Source organism: Galeopterus variegatus, unplaced genomic scaffold, assembly GCF_000696425.1.
Source record: "Galeopterus variegatus unplaced genomic scaffold, G_variegatus-3.0.2 Scaffold115, whole genome shotgun sequence".
In the NCBI taxonomy this organism is placed as follows: domain Eukaryota; kingdom Metazoa; phylum Chordata; class Mammalia; order Dermoptera; family Cynocephalidae; genus Galeopterus; species Galeopterus variegatus.
In genome coordinates this window covers 151,795-168,908 of record NW_007726226.1, presented here as the reverse complement: position 1 = coordinate 168,908, position 17,114 = coordinate 151,795, and positions in this window count along the sequence as shown.

Sequence of the window (17,114 nt, the reverse complement as noted above, 5' to 3'; positions counted from 1 at the left end):
TCTGCCACCTGCCTGGCTTCTATCAGCATTAACTTTCCTCCAACCTATTGGGGTCTAACTGAAGTGAGATGCCACCTTGCCCTCCAGTGGCTGTGTCTGGAAGCTGCCTGTGTCCAACCAAGTTGCCACTCCAGCCTCCATTCCTCCATAAATAAAACAGCGCCACTGTGTGTGATTCTACTTTATTTTACCTTATCCTTGCTGTATCTTCCAAATCCTATGCAGAAAATAGGAATCATGTATTTAAATTAAAAAAAAGCCTTATACATGCTCTTGTGAAAATGAAGCTGCCCTGTGTCCTATGGGGGCAGGAACTTGAGGGAGGCACTGGACAAGGATCACAAGATTTTGTCACTCTGTGATCTTTTACAAATTATTTTCTTCTCTTGACCTCAGTTTTCCTATCTATCAAATAAGGAAATCGTGCTAGATCAGAAGTTGTAAAATGGTGGCCATAGACCATATCCAGTCAATAGATGGTATTTTTTTCTTTTATCAGTTAGATGCCAACAGCTAAAAAGAATGATATTTCAATAAATAATCCAGATTACAGACTTCTTGGAACTGTCTAGCAATAATCAACAATGGTACACCATTCCTGCATGCTGGACAAGGATGGTTAGGTGGGGTAAGTGGTTCAACCCAGTCCTTACCTTCTTCCTAGATGCTGTAGATTGGATACCTTCCTCTCCCCCAGACTTTGTTTATTGAGGCTTAATTCCCACTGTAACTGCTGAGGGTGAGAAATCCGTGGGGCCTTGAAGAGGTGATCAGATTGTAGGACCATGCCATAGTGAATGGATTAGTAATGGTGGTCAGGAGCGTGGTTCTGAGGGTTTTATAAAGAGAGTGAATGAGGACATTGGTCTCTCTCTGTTCCACCATTTCACAATGTGGTACCTTGCCATGACTAAAGTCACCATCAAAGAAAGCCTTCAGCAGATGTGTTCCCTGGACTCTGGACTTCCTAGCCTCTGAAACTGTGTTTTCTTTATAAAATACCCAGTTCTGTGTATTTTGTTATAAGCAACAGAAGCAGACTCTAGAGAACATGCACAAACCACCTGTTTATTAATTATGCCTCTGTCTGCCTGCATAGGCATTTGCTCTTGCCACCCTTGATGAGATGACCTCTAGGGACGCTTCAGCTTCGTTCTATGAGTGGAGGCTGGTGCTTTGAGTGTTAGAGACAGTCTACAGAAGAGGAAAATGTTCTGAGAAAAAAGATCATGATGGAACATTCCAGTAAACTAATGAATTGCTCCTCCTCCCCACTTGGCCAAGAGTTGAAACAGCAAGACGCCCAGGCCTTTGTGAAAGTCCCACTACATGGTTAAACCTGAAAAGGCAACAGCCAGATTTTGAAAGCAGCAGAAATATTCTTCCGTTGGGGTTGCTAGCCGATTCTCTAAGTAATTTGCAATTCAAGTGTCTCTTTGTTTTGTATGAAAATTTGCTGCTATTTGGAAAGTGGGGAAGAACTAAATTGCATCCTGCTGGTTTTACTTTGACTGTATCAAAAAAGAAACTGTTAATCTGGTTCCATAATTAACTTTCCTGTTCTAAAAAGGCCCTGGGAGAACGTCCAGAGAGTGGCTGTCAACTCCCTGCTTCTCTACTCAATAACTCCTTTCAATAGGATGCCCTGAAAGGAGAATAAATCCAGGTGGGGCTTAGTCTTCATTTTCTACTTTTCTGTTTTTTCTTTTCCTTTATCCCCATACAACCAACATTTAGTGAGTACCTTCTGTGGGTAAGGCACTGTGCTGCTGAAAGGAGAATAAATCCAGGTGGGGCTTAGTCTTCATTTTCTACTTTTCTGTTTTTTCTTCTCCTTTATCCCCATACAACCAACATTTAGTGAGTACCTTCTGTGGGTAAGGCACTGTGCTTACCAGTGGGGGATATAAAGACAGATAAATCCCTGTGGAGCTGCTCCATCCATCCATCCATCCATCCATCCATCCATCCATCCATCCATCCATCCATCATGTGTTAGGTTTCTATGTTATCTGCCAGACACTGTGCTAGGTGTTGGAATGTGATAAATACAAAAGTGACTTCATCAACACTCAGTTTTAAAGTGGAGAGATGACTTCTGACTAGGACCATAATAATCAGCTACATGGAGAAGATAGAATTTAAATTGGCTTTGGTCCTTGTGGTATTTGTGTATGCGCATGATGAGTGCATGTACCTAGATATGTTCATGAAGTGCTGGAAGGACAGGCCAATTGACACAAGCAGAGGTTTGTAGCCTGGGAATTAAATTTGAGGAGCAGGGGAGGACCTTTTGGCAGAAACAGTGGGTTTGGAATAACATTAAGTGCTAACAAATTTGAGTACTGCTAGGCACTGAAGCATTTTATCTATTATCTCATTGAAACCTCACAAAGCCAAGTAGTAATTATGGGCTACAACAGTGGGTTTGGAATAACATTAAGTGCTAACAAATTTGAGTACTGCTAGGCACTGAAGCACTTTATCTATTATCTCATTGAAACCTCACAAAGCCAAGTAGTAATTATGGGCTATAAGTTACAGAGAGAAAACAGAATCAAGTAAATTCCCAGAAAACACAGTAGCAAAATAAAACAGCAGAGTTGAGACCTGGACTCATGTTTGATTTCCAAGCACAAGTTTTAACTATTAGGTGATACTGCCCAGTGGGAAAAATACTAAAGAAGGACTTGGGTACCCATCAACCAACCAATCGGTCAATCAATAATTTATTTATTTATTCATGCAAAAAGATATTTGTTGAGAAGTCTATGAAAAACAGCATTCTGAGAGCTAGGGGTAAAGAAAGCAGGACAGACAAGGTGCTTGTCCTCTTGGAGCTTATGTTCTGGTGACCTCACACTGAAATGCTTTCCTCTCCCACAGTAAACAGGGGAGAAAGTACAATGATGAAGCCACAGTTGGTTTTCAAGTTGATCCCCGAAGGAGAGGACCACCAATCAGGTGACCTTTCCCCAGCTCCGCCCAAACAATTTGGATTGTTCCGCATCTCCTTCTCTTCTTTAAGGGGCATTTGTCCCCTCTTTTCTTTCTGAAATTACTGCCTGGAAATGATACACCCATTTTTCAATCCTATACTCAACTCTAAACTGAAAGGATCTAAAAGAAACTTGCTGTTTGCAACCTGCTCAATAAACCTAAGTAATTTCTCAGAACTTCTCAGGCTCTTTAAGGTTCTGGCTTTGAGTAAAGTTAGAGACAGATCGTAGTCTTAACGACTCTGGCCCCCTCCCCACACCTATGTGAGAAAACTCCCAGAATTTGGCTTGAAATCCGGCCCCTAAAATATCTACTAGATGTCTTTTTGGAGTTGGTGTATCTCTCCTAACATATATGTGGGATTGGGCAAAGACACTGCATTATTCCAGAAAATTAGAGGAAGGTAGGATTCCTAATTTTGTCTGGGCTATACAGGACTCCAAACACCCCAGGAAAATTGTCCTCTGGGTTCTTGCACCTGTAAGTGAGGACAGCTGAAATAATCTTAAACTGACAGAATGAGGTTGCTGAAAGAACCTCATATTCTCGGTTGTAGGCAGAATAGTGGCTGCCCAGAGATGTTCATGCCCTAATCCCTGCAACCTGTGAATATGTTACACAACAGAGCAAAAGGAACTTTGCAGATGGAATTAAGATTACAGACCTTAAGATAGGGAGATGATTCTGGATCATCTGGGTGGGCCCAATGTAAACACATGGGTCCTTAAAGGTGGAAGAGAAAGACAGAAAGACTGATTAGAGGTATGGGATAATAGAAGAAGAGGTAAGAGAGATTCAAAGCATGAGAGGGACTTGGTCCACTGTTGCTGATTAAAGATGGAGGAAGGGGAACATGAGCCAAGGAATGCAGGCAGCCTCTAAAAGCTGGGAATAGGCCTCAGCTGAAAACTAGCAAGTAAACAGGTCATCTCAGTCCTACAACTATAAGGAATGAAAAAGGATATGGATTTTCTCCTAGCATCTCCAGAAGGAAACGGGCCTCAGTGAACATCTTGATTTTAGCCTCGTGAGATACATGTTGGACTTCTGACTTACAGGACTATAAGATAAATAAATGGAGTTGTGCTGTTTTAAGCCATTAAGTTTGTGATAATTTGTTATGGTAGCAATAGGAAATTAGTACATTGATGGATGAGCTTTCATCCATAGTTAAGTTTGGTCTGGAAACAGGTGGGGTTTGAAAGCTGCCTGTGCTAGTTAGGACTTGTATGGCTGAATATGGCAGCACACCCCAAATAACAGTGGCTTAGACACCTAAAGTCTTATGTTTTTGCTTTAAAGAGGTCTGGAGATGGGCAGTCCAGGGATTTCCACTGTGGTGGTTCTACAAAGTCGTCAGCCAAGGAGGCTGATTCTAACTCTCTGCTCCGTCACTTGCAGGGTTAGTTCTCATACTTCTAATCCAAAATGGCTACCAGAGCTCCAGCCATCACATCTAAATTCCAGGCAGCAAGAGGAAGAAAGTATGAAGGAATGTTGTTTTCTTTAAAATACTTCTCAGTAGTTGCTTACGATAGTTCCACTTACGCCTCATTAGCCAAAACTTGGTCACATAATCACATATAGCTCTATAGGAGGCTAAGGAGAGTGATCTGCTCAACTAAAAGTTAGAATTCTTATCACTAAAGAGAAAATGCATTTGGGGAGTTAACAAACAGTATCAGCCTTGATGTGGTTATTTTGGGGGGATTGCTGGATGGTTTTCAAAAGGCCACAACTATGGAAATGTTTCTGGCTGGGATGCAAGTTTTTCTCTCCAAACTGACTAAAGGCTCTTCTCTCCCTCTTCCCAGTCCTTCTTTCTATCTCCAATTTCCAGTATACCCTAGTTCTGTCCAATCTTAAGGGACCATTTCAAATCTTACCTCCACCAAGAATTTTTTTCTAAATTCTACTCAGAGGGAAATAATCCCTCCTTTTCCTAAACTTTCATCACACTGGGTTTATATTTACCCCTTGTCACACTCCACTTAATGTGAAAGTTATTCCTTATGTGAGGGTGACTGTTACTTTCTGAAATGCAGGTCATCATTTTGTATACAGATGGATTTTCACAATGCTTCAAACATGACATGAACTCAATCTATGCATGACATAGCAGAGATAACTATTTTGTCCCCTAGTATCCAAAGTCCCGTATTTATTTTAGAAAGTGCCCCTCTCCCTTGCCCTAAGTGTTAGCTGGGTACTTGGCTGTCCAACTAGAGACTACAGTGTCCAGTCTCCTTTGTGGTTAGGTGTGACCATGTGACTATGTTAGAGCCAATGGAAGATGAGTGAAAGTGACATTTGCAAGCTGTAGATCATCTCCATGAAGACAAATCTACTTGCCAGGACTCTTTCGGGTGTGACCATGTGACTATGTTAGAGCCAATGGAAGATGAGTGAAAGTGACATTTGCAAGCTTTAGATCATCTCCATGAAGACAAATCTACTTGCCAGGACTCTTTCGCCCATCTTCTTCCTGTTGGCTAGAGAACAGTATAGCAGCCACCTTTGACCCAGAGATGGAAGCCACATGTTGAGGATGGCAGAGCCAATTGGCTAGCCTATGACTTGGGATGACTTTGTGGAGCTTCCTACCTGCCCTAGACTGCCCTCCCACCTTTCGACTGTGAGGAATACACAAACTGGCCCTTCTAAGCTGCTACACTTGGTCTCCATGAGAGCACAATGCCTGTGCCTTAACTCATTCACATGATTAGTGGATTTGGTCACTCTAGGCCTGTGGATGGAAGTCTGGCTTCCTTTCCACCTGTCCTTTTCTAGGAGGATGACATCTAACCTAAAATGACAAGACCTAACACTAAATGTATATGTTCCACGCCCTAAAATCAGCCAAGAGCACTTCATGGAAGTGTGGGCTCAGGCTCTTGCATCCTGGTTAGCCAGGAAGGTTAAGTGATCAGGTTTGTGCCTAGCATTTTATTATTTCTGTTGGAGTCACCCTTGAAAATATTTTTAATCAGAAGTAGGTTCAGACTTCTTAAATAATGTTTTGCACTGACATTCATCACTGATTCATTCTTCCCAAACCCATCATTTTAGAAAATTGTCTTTTGCTGCCTAAGTATTTCTTGCCATTTGAAACTTTCCCTACAAAATTACATTTTTTTGCCATACCCCTTTAGGAGCCTATTTAGGCAATTCTGCTGAGCATTCATTTTCTAGTTGACTATTAACTACATAAACGCCTTCTATTTGTATGTTGTTTAATACTTTCCAAAGCCCATTCACAATCTAACAGCATTTAATCATCAGAGAAGCCTGGTAAGTTATGTAGCTTAAGCATTAGTATTCCCACTCTGTAGATCAGAAGTCCTCAAAATGCTACTGCTGTAGTATCACTGTAGTATTTAGCTATCCATTATGAAGTGTGCTACATTGCAAGTAATGCTTTTCCAGGTAATAAAATGTCATTCTTTTATTTCATCTCATAAACCCAATAGATGGTTTTTGAGGAACTAATATATCCTAGGAACTGTCCTCAGCATGCGGACACATGTCTTATGTGAATAAGACAGACAATTTCCCTACTTGTAAGGATCTGGTGAGCAGTTGATGAATCACTACATTTTGAGCAGATGGTGGATGTCTACTCTCTCATCTGTCTTCCATCACCCCCTTCCTCTGGCCAGCAGCTTTCCTGATGCTCCAATCATGTGATTCTGATGGGGCTGCTGACTGCAGAGGAAGGCAGGTAATCCAGGTCTGGCTTCTCTGAGTGCTGCATTCCTCTGGCCACAGTGACTGGGTCAAGCAAAGTCACATGACCTAAGCCTAAGCCAATCAAAGTCTTTTATGGGATTTCAAACTTAGAAAACAATAAATAAAGAGTGATAGATGCTCTTTGATTTGTCATCACTGGGTTGGGATGATGCAGTCCTGGAGCCAGCTGTGGCAGTATCTTTTACCACATGGAGGAAGCCTTTTTGCGATAGAGAATTAGAGCCAAAAAAAATAGGTGGTGATGAGACAGAGAGGAAGGCACTGAGGGACAGGCAGCCATAGAAATCTGGAAGAAGAGAGACTAGTTGGCCCATAGATATTAGAATGACGACTGGAACATAGTACATGCTTATTACTTATTTGTTGAAATGGTAATTGAAAAAAGAGCCGAACACTACTTTTGAGCTCCTCAGTTTGGAGCCCCATCCCTGAGTACAGTGTGTTGAGCAGAAAATGTGCTCAGTATAGATTTCTTGAATGAATGAATGAATGACACTATATTGACTATGTCTTCAGCTCAGTGCAAAAGGGTTTAAGATTGAAAAAAATCCCACCATCTCACTTTATCATAGTTTTCATCCATTTTCTCAAAGCGCCACAAAGCAGAATGGGAGTGAAGAGAAAGGACTTAGATATCAGGCAGACCTGGCTTCTTTCTGGCTTCAGCAGCAACCAGTTGTATGATGTTGAGAAAATAATAACCATCGCCTCATAAGGATTTTTGATGAGGGTATAATGAGATAAGTTTAAGGCTCTAAGCAGCTCAGCTGATATACAGACAAAAGCTCTAAAACTACCTTTATTTGTTAAACCAATTTTTATTGAGTCAGTGTCTTCTATGCGTTTCAACCCTGCGGATACAGGAGAATGACACAAATGAGGGCTTTATCCTCAAGGAACTTCTGTTCTAGTGGAGTGAGGTGGAAACAAAGTAAAGAACAAATAAATGAACATGTAGTTTGAGAAAATAATCCAGGCCATGGAGATAATAATGTAAGGATGGGAATGAACAGGGCCTGTAGACTGGGTGGTCAGAGAAAGCTTCTAGGGGAAGATGACATTTGTGGAGAGGTCTGAATCCAGGAAGGAGCCAGCTACAAGGGACATAGGGGAAGAGTGCTCCAGGCAGTGGAAACTGCAAATGCAAAAGCCCTGAGGTGGGAATGAGCTCAGTGTTCGGGAAGATGGTAAGAAGGCTGCATAGAGGGGTATAAAGAGGACAGGGAGAATGCTGGGAGGGGAGGTTAGAGAGGGAGTCCGAATTCTCTAGCCATTCAGACTGACAGGTAGGAACCAGGAACAAAAGCAAGAAAAGACAAAAACTACCTCAAGTTCCCGATCTGTCTGGTCTTACCAACTTTGGGTAAGGAAGGTTTCAGGTGAGCTGAATTTTGTATAATCACATTTGGACCGTATCTCACCCCTTCTGTTATCTGTGTCTTTGGCAATCTAACCAGGTTAGAGGCAAGGGATAGTCTGTGTCTGGCTTTCTCCACTAGGAAAGCAGGAGGCAGCTAAAAAGTAAACATGGGCTTGCCCACAGGAGGGAAATCAGTGAATGTCATGTAATTACTTCTCATCAAGTATAAACTCCATCTGTGTGTACATGATCTCATGCAATGTTTTGGAAGGGAAGAAGTGAGGGTAATACCCATCAGAACCTAAAGGGGACAGCAAACTCCCTTCTTGTGAAGGATGCACGTCGAGTGGACACTTTACATGTTGGCTGTCCTTGAACATTTTTTCATTTCTCTATGTAAAGTCATTTGGGGTAATACCCATCAGAACCTAAAGGGGACAGCAAACTCCCTTCTTGTGAAGGATGCACGTCAAGTGGACACTTTACATGTTGGCTGTCCTTGAACATTTTCTCATTTCTCTATGTAAAGTCATTTATAGGTATTGCTATGTTTTATTCTTGTGAACTCTGAGGGTCCAGAGGGCTCCGAGCAGCAGAGGAAAATTTATCTATGAGATAAAAAAGGGGTAGAGTCCAGAATTGATCAGAACTCAGACTTGAATCAGGGCAGAGTGAGATGTCAACCCATTTCCTGCAAGAGTACCTGATTCTTCTCTCTCTGGGAGACCTTGTCCATTCCAATGGCTTTAAATACTATCTATAGGCTGATGATTCTTAAATTATATTTCCAGCTTAGACCACTCCCTTGAGCTCCAGACTTTTGAATGCAATATTTGACCTGATATGGCACCATCAGGATGTTTTACAGTGGAACAACTATGAGACTTAACATGGTCTCCAACTTATCATGGCTCTACAAGAACTCTTCATAACCCATTTCTACCTGCCCTCCTCAGCATTCGGTTCCATCCTTGTTCTCCATCATCTCTGTAAATGGTACTGCCACCCACCCATTTGCTCCTGATTTAGCTTTTGTCCTCATGCCCAACATCTAGTACATGAACCAAGTCTTTTAGGATCTACCTCCCAAGGATATCTCAGGTCGTTTTCATATACGCAATCATTACGCAAGTTCAAACCTCCATCAGCTGCCTAGACTAATGCTACAGACTCCTAATAGGTTCTCTTTGCTTCACTCTTGCCCTATTCATAATCTGTTTTTCATAGGAACATCTTAAAAAATGGAAATTAAATCAATACCCAGCAACTCACATACTTAAAACACTTCAATCTACTGTACTATAAATTTTAATCACACTCTTTCACCTGGACTACAAGGTGAAAAGTGGCACTTGCCCACCTCTCCAATCTTATACTACTTACCTTCCCCATCCAGATCTAAGTTATGGCCTTGTGACTGTTTGAAGAACACTCCTAGCTCATTGGCCCCTTAAAGCATTGTGTTTGGAATGGAATGACTTCTTCAGCCTCTTTGCATAGTGGGCTCCTTCAAGTCTCACCTAAATTTCACAGGGGCCTATCTAATTCCTCTATGTAAGTTAGCATCATCACCAATATACTCTCTCCTGGCACAGTGCCCTCAATATTTGTTGAATGAATAAAAAAAAATGCATGAAAATATGAATGCTTCTTACTGATTAGAAGGATGAGATTCCATGTTAATACAGAAATCATCCCCCTTCCATTTCAACACTGACATGGTGCATCAGCCATTCCATTCGTTTGTCTTTTTACAAACCAGTGGAAATGAGGTCCTGTGGGATTTTTGACTTCTGGCCACCAGGACTGTGAGGGAATGCATTTTCTGTTGCTCTTAGCCACAAGTTATAGTAATATGTTATGGCAGCCCCAAGAAACAACACAGGACTCCTCTGTTCTATAGGTATGAGTGGGGGTCACTTGGCTTTCTTAGCCCAGGGCCCACTTTGAGATCAGTCTCTAATGTCACCACATCTAGTGACTCCTCCACACCAACTCTAGAAACTTTACCAGTCAATGTCTAGTTTATTAAAAACAGATACAGAAGACAGTCTTACATATACTGTGCCACAAAGATTTCTTAAAAACTCAGTGTTCACACTTCATTCCCCATGGCAGCTGTCACTTCTCCCTCTTTCCTCTTGCTCCCTTCTGTGTAACCTCTCTCCTCCAGACAGCCTCAGCCTTCTTCTTTGTCTCCACCCACTCTCCAAGTCCCTTCAGCTAATACATTGGCAAGTGTTGAAGGAAGGCCCAGTCTTGTCCTCAGAGCCATGGAGATTTCCACCTCCACAAACAATGTGAAAACAGTGATATTAATAATAATAGTAGTAATAGTAGCTGACAGTAACTGCTCATGTGCTGTGTGGCAGCCACTGTGCTAAGCACTTTCTATGTATAATCTCTTTCAGCCTCCGAAAACAGTATCTCCTAAATGAATCCCTTTGCAGATGAAATTCAGGGTACAAGGTCCATTGGCACATGCTAGCATTTGCCTGTGCACTTCTGAAGGGCACCCTTCCTCCAGGAGGACATCTGATTCTAAACCAGCAAATTGCAGAGAAAATTTGGACTTTATATTTGCTGGGCTGCAAGTGAGTCTCTTCTCTGACATCTCATCTGTTGTAGACTCTTATGGGAAGTGAGAATCTGAGAGTGAACACTCCACCCAGGCACCACCCACCTGCACCTGGAGGACCAGAAGGGAATCCAGAAGGAGTAGGAAAAAAGGCAGAAAAGGTGGCTCTTCCATGCCAGCTGTGTCTTGGAGAAAAAGGTTGAGTACAGTTTGCTCCAGGAGCATAACAATTTAAACAACAGAGTTTAAACAATAATCTTTTTAAGATGGGAACTATAGGGAGGAAGGCAGGATCCTAAAGACAATTGCCATGTAGAACCTGTCCTGGCTGCTTGGGGCACCCAAGGGTAGGCAGAAAAATCTGCCCGAGTAGCCAGTGGTGTCAGAACTCATTAATCCCATATAGCTTCAAGGTCTCTAGAGGAACCAGGGCCCAGGAGCCCCTGGCTGGGAAAGGCATCATCGCTGCAATTTGCCCCTGATTGCCTGCCTGCCATGGCAGCTGGGCTCAGACACCCACCTCACATGGCTCCCCTGAGTCCAGCCTGCAGATGTGCCAAACACCCTGGAGGTTACCCACGGTTGCATGCACAATGAATTACTCTCACTTTTTTGCATCAATACCAGCTAGATTTTGCTCTGAAAGCAATTTTCCACTTTTATCCCCACCTGTGTCCCCCCACTCTCCTGTGACTGCCAGCTTTGCTAAATTGTTTGCTCTGAGTCACTCCTGAGGCATTTTTTCTGTCCCTCTTTACTTGAACTTTTATTATATCTTAGAATTATTTCTGTCTACCTTTGATCTTGCCTTCAGCCTAAGTTCTTTGAGGGCAGGGGTTATAGTTCATGTACATCATATCCCCCATGTGCAAGGCATATGACAGATTCTCAAGTAGTTTCCTTACTAACCAACTATTCATTTAGTACATAATATGTGACAGGGACTTTATAAGGTGCTGGGTGAGCAAACTATGGTGGAAAAAACTTGTGGAACTCCTGGTGGCCACCTGCATTTTTAGTAAGGAAGCTAAGAAAATAACACACACACACACACACAGAAAGATAGAAAAAAACAGAAAGTATTGACATGGTGCTAAATGCAAGAAAAGAAATAAGTGTGAAGACTGAGGTAATGGGAAAAGGGAGCTTAGATAGGGTGGCAAGGGAAGGTTTCTTTGAGGTGGTGACATTTTAACCAAAGTTTGAAGGGTGAGAAGGAGACAGCCAGGCCAAGAGCTGAGGAGAGGTAGCGGGGGAGGGCACATTTCTAGACAGAGAAGTCTTGGAAGTTCAAAGGGGCTAAAGTGGGAAACAGAGTTTGGCATATTCGGAGAATGGAGGAAAGACCATTATGTCTAGAGCTCAGCTGGCAAAGCTGGGGAGTGGGACAAGCGGTATACAATGTTGAATAGTGTCCCCCTAAAATTCAGACCTATCCGGAACTTCAGAATGTGATCTTATTTGGAAATAGGGTCTTTGCAGATATAATTTGTTAAAATGAGGTAATACTGGAGTAGAGTGCGCCCTAATCAAATGACTTGTGCCCTTATAGGGAGAGAGAAGAGAGACACAGAGACACATAGGGAAGAAGGCCACGTGCAGAAGAGGCAGAGATTGGAGCTCTGAGTCTGCAACATCGAGGACTGCCACCGTCACCAGAAGCTAGACAGAAGCAAGGAAGACTTCTCCCTTAGAGCTTTCAGAGAGAGCGAGGCCCTGCTGACTCCTTGATTTTCGACTTCCAGCCTCCAGAACCGTGAGAGAATGCATTTCTGTTGTTTAAAGCCACCAAATGTGGTAATGTGTTATGGCAGCCTTAGGAAACTAAAACAGGGGGCAAGGAGAATATTATTATTGAAATGGAAACCAATCAAAGGGTGTTAGGCTGTAACAGGAGCTGATGTTTTTTTCCCCTCCCAGATTTGTGTTTTAAAAAAGTGTAGAAAATAAGTGAAAAATTCTTCATGCTCAGAACACTTTTTCACGTCCTTCCTTAAGTCTAAGATGTCTGTGCCATTTACAGCATCCTTAGCAATGTAACTGCCCACCGACTGGGCGCAATGTGGCCCTCTGGGAGATTACTCATCTGGTTTAAACATCTTCACCATCAGCCACTTGAGATTTCAAAACATTACCCTTCTATTTTTAAGCAAACAGGAGTCTATTTCTGCATTCTGAATTTAGCTTCTTTCTCCCCCAGTCGTGTGGTGACTGCATGTGTGTCCCCTATTTGCCTCCCTCTAGCCCCCTTCAGACCTAATGAAAGACATTACACATTCCAAAGTCACTGTTAATTAATGCCGATGTTTGCTTTGTTGACATTGCTGTAAAAAGTGCTTATTTAAGGTATGGGGAGCATGTTTCATCCAATTTTCGACACAACTTTCAGGATGAGCCTAAAAATCAATGGATGACTGGATGCAGATGCCCAATTACATTCTGAATTAAGCCATTCATGAATGCTATCTGTCTGTCACTTGGGGAAAAACACATAACTTGGGAGGAAGAGTGGCCAAATGGGGAAATAGGGCAGAAGCCAGAAGGTTCTGCAGCGCACCGCTTTATGCAGCCTGATAGGATTTAGAGTTCTCAGCTTCCTAGAGTCCTGGAGAAAATATCTTTCCTTCTTCCCTACAACTGATGGGTTCTCTAATAATTTTTTATCCATTCAAAATGAAAAATTTCCTGATTAGCAATTTGAATCTCACTCCTTACCAAATGTAATAAGGACTTCTGAGCTGGAGCATTTGCTGTGTGCCAGATACTGAACCAAATGTTGCATATTCATTATGTCGTTTAAGAAGGAAAACAGACACCATTGATAATGATGAAAAAGACCACAGCTATCATTTATTAGGTGTCATAATATTGGTTGGCACTTCATGTACATTATTTCACATAATTTTATTATTTCAGGGTAGTAGTTAAAGTATGAACTTGGAGTCCAACACACTGGGTTTAAATCCTGGCTTTGCAACTTAGTAGCTAAGTGACTTTGCTTAGTTGCTGATAGAGTTTGGACGTGTTGTCCCCCCAAAACTCATGTGGAAATCTGATCTCCAATGTGGCAGTGCTGGAAGCTGTTTGAGTCATGGGGACGGATCTCTCAAGAATGGATTAATGCTCTCCCTGGGTGGGGGTGGGTAGTGAGTGAGTTCTGCTCTATTAGTTCCCACTAGAGCTGGTTGTTTAAAAGACCCGTAAGCAGAAGCAGCCCGAGGCCCATACTAGATGCAGCTGTCCCAGAATCGTGAATCAAATAAACCTCTTTTCTTTGTAAATTACTCAGTTTCAGGTATTCTGTTATAAGCAACACAAAAACGCACTAACAGTTGCTTAATCTCTCTAAGCTCCAGTTTCCTCATCTATAAAATGAAAATAATGAAAAGTGCCAATCTTATAAGGATTAAGTGAAATCCTATAATATAGTCTGGACTATAATAATAATAATGACCATGATGACAAAAATAATGATGATGATAATACTAACAATTGTATAGCATTTACCTCATGCCAGGAATTTTTCTACATATAGATGTTATTATTATTCCTGTTTTACAGGTGAGAACACTGAAACGCAAAGAAGTTAAGAAACTTGTCCTTTGTTATAGAGCTAATAAAACATGGTAGAGCTGGGATTTGATCCATTAATTTTAGCCATTGTTAATGTTATAATCTAGAATTCTTACTACAATGTCATGCACAATGTACATGCTGAATAAATATTTGTGGAAGATTATAGGCAGTATAAATTATAGGCATTTTATTCTTGTCAGAGAAGAATCTTGGGTCTTGCTTCATAGTCTCCACTTATACTTGATTTGGCTCCAGTGGAAGATTATAGGCAGTATAAATTATAGGCATTTTATTCTTGTCAGAGAAGAATCTTGGGCCTTGCTTCATAGTCTCCACTTATACTTGATTTGGCTCCAACTATAATTGGCATCTTTTCTTTTCCCACTGGAGTCAGCAGAGATAGGACATTCCCCTTTGTTTCTCGTATTTGCTCAGTCTGAGCAGAAAGTGCTTCCTAGCTATCAACTGGGAATGATGATATCAGCTTAAGAAACAAATTAAAAACGTCCACATTTCAGGGCTCAGGTAAAGGCCTACCTCTTCCAGTAAGCTTGAAACTTCCCACTCATCTGGAATCCACTGGTGACATATTTAGCTAGCACCCTACCTGCCAGGGTCCTCTTTGTGAGCACTGATTCTCTGCCCAGGGAGCTCCCAAAGACACAAACTCCACTGGGAACTAAAATGGTGCTAGCTTCCCTAGAAATACAGATACTGCCCCTCTCTGCAACTCACTGTTTCCCTTTGTCTCACTGATCCTGCATTTGCCCTGCTTATGCTCATATCTCACAAAGCCCTGCATGTGAACAGATGCTTTAGCCTCTGCTTGTAGGACCTTCCCCATTAGCCTCAGCCATGTTGAGTGACTGGGAGATGTCTGATCTTTTCTTTTGTAGCTCTTATTATGAATGGCAGTTACATATTTATTTTGTGAGATTTCTACTTAGTGTCTATCCTCCCTATTAGACAGTAAACTCCATGAAGGAATGAATTAAATATACTTTTTACAATCTCATATTCAGCATAGCACAGTCCTGAACACAGTAGTGTTCAGTGACTATGTGTTGAATGAATGACTACTTTGTTTTCCTGAACCCACACTCCCCCAAACCAGGAATTCAGGCAAGGAAGACAGAAGTTCTAATTCAAATCAATGTCTAGGAAGGGCCTAAGCATCGACCCTGCCCCCTGGCAATACACAGCCCAAGTTTACCAGTTAATCAGACAGAGTCAAACTCTGGATTCCAAGTTCAGGTCCTGGACTTAGATGTATATCCTACATTCATGGTCCTTCCAAATGGATTGGAAGCTTTAGAGTTGGGGATAACGCCTTCTTCATCTTAGCACCATCCACACTATCCAGTACAATGTCTAACACAGAAGATCTGCCCGAGAAATACTCATTGGATACAGGAAAGCATCATGGTCAAGAGGAATATTTGCCAGCTTGCTAGAGTCCCCATTGATCTGCCACAGTCTTCCAGCCATGTCTGTGGAGGTGGTGGTTGTGATATGGAATGGATTTCTGCCACAACTCTCTTGCTTCATCTCCCCTCTCTGTACTTGGGTGATACTATTGCACGTGAGGTGCTGAGAAACTATTTCCTAAAAATATAGATGGGCCACAGAAAGCCTGAAATAAGCCAAGGAAGGTGAACCCCTCATGACTGTCTCCTTCCACACTAGCCAAGGGGATGAGACAGATGCTTCCTGATTTGCCCCAATTTGCAAAGACATAGCAAAAATATCTAGCCTAGTGATGCAGGGCTTTTTCCTCAGGCAACATCAGGCCACAAACTCTAGGTTCTTCCCCTAAACGAATGCCCAGATGACAACTGTGGCCTGTTTTCAGGTCGACCTATACCAGCGGTTCTCAACAGGGTGCAGTTTTGTCCCCCAGAAGACATTTGGCAATGTCAACAGACATTTTTGTTTGTCACAACTGATGTCTAAATGGGACAAGGCCAGAGATATTGCTAAACATCCTACAGTGAATGCTCAGAAAAGTCCTTCCCACAACAAAAAGTCAATCGTACTGAGGTTGAGAAATCTTGGCGTACGCAAGCCCAAAACACAGGGCAAGGGACACTGCCAAGTTCACAGACAGCCTGGCGCCTTGAGATCTTTCTGCTTTCTTCTTGCCTAACGTTAGTTGCTAATGGCTGCAGCATCTCTGCTCCCCCAGTTGCCGCTTCCTGAATGTGGAAAGTGCATGTTAGGGGCAGCTTGATTTCAGACTTGCAGCCTCTGTTGTGGCAGGATCCAGAGCCCCCGCATGGACAGGGGGAGAGATTTTTTGTCTGGCTTCTTATCTTTCTCTTGCTGAGGTCACGGGAGAGGAATCAGTTTCTCTCTAGCCCCACAATTCTGCTTCCCCCATCGCCATTCCAGAAAAAGGCAGGAGAAACAATTGAGGGTCAACATGATGTGCTCGACCACATGATGTGAGCAACCCAGCTGCTTACTCAGAAGAAAGGAGTTTCTCCAGCTGCTCTCACTCTCCTGCACACACTCCCTGAGCAGACTTTTTCTTTAATGACTCCTCCATGGCGTGTTCCTGCACTAAGGGCTTCTCACCTAGCCTGGTGTGTTTGAAACCAGCTGACCTGGGTTTGACTAGCTGTGTAACCTTAGACCTATGAACCTCAGTGTTTCCTTTTATGTAGAAAGAAGATGCTATGGCTAACCATTTAGCCTGTGCTAGATGAGTTAAACAATCTCACTATCAGCTACCATTGACCATTACCTCAATTAACATTGCCATGAAGATTACCATGTGCCAAGAACTTTGCTAACTGCTTTACACATTATCTTATTTAATCTTCAGTTGTAACCCATTTTGCAGAGGAG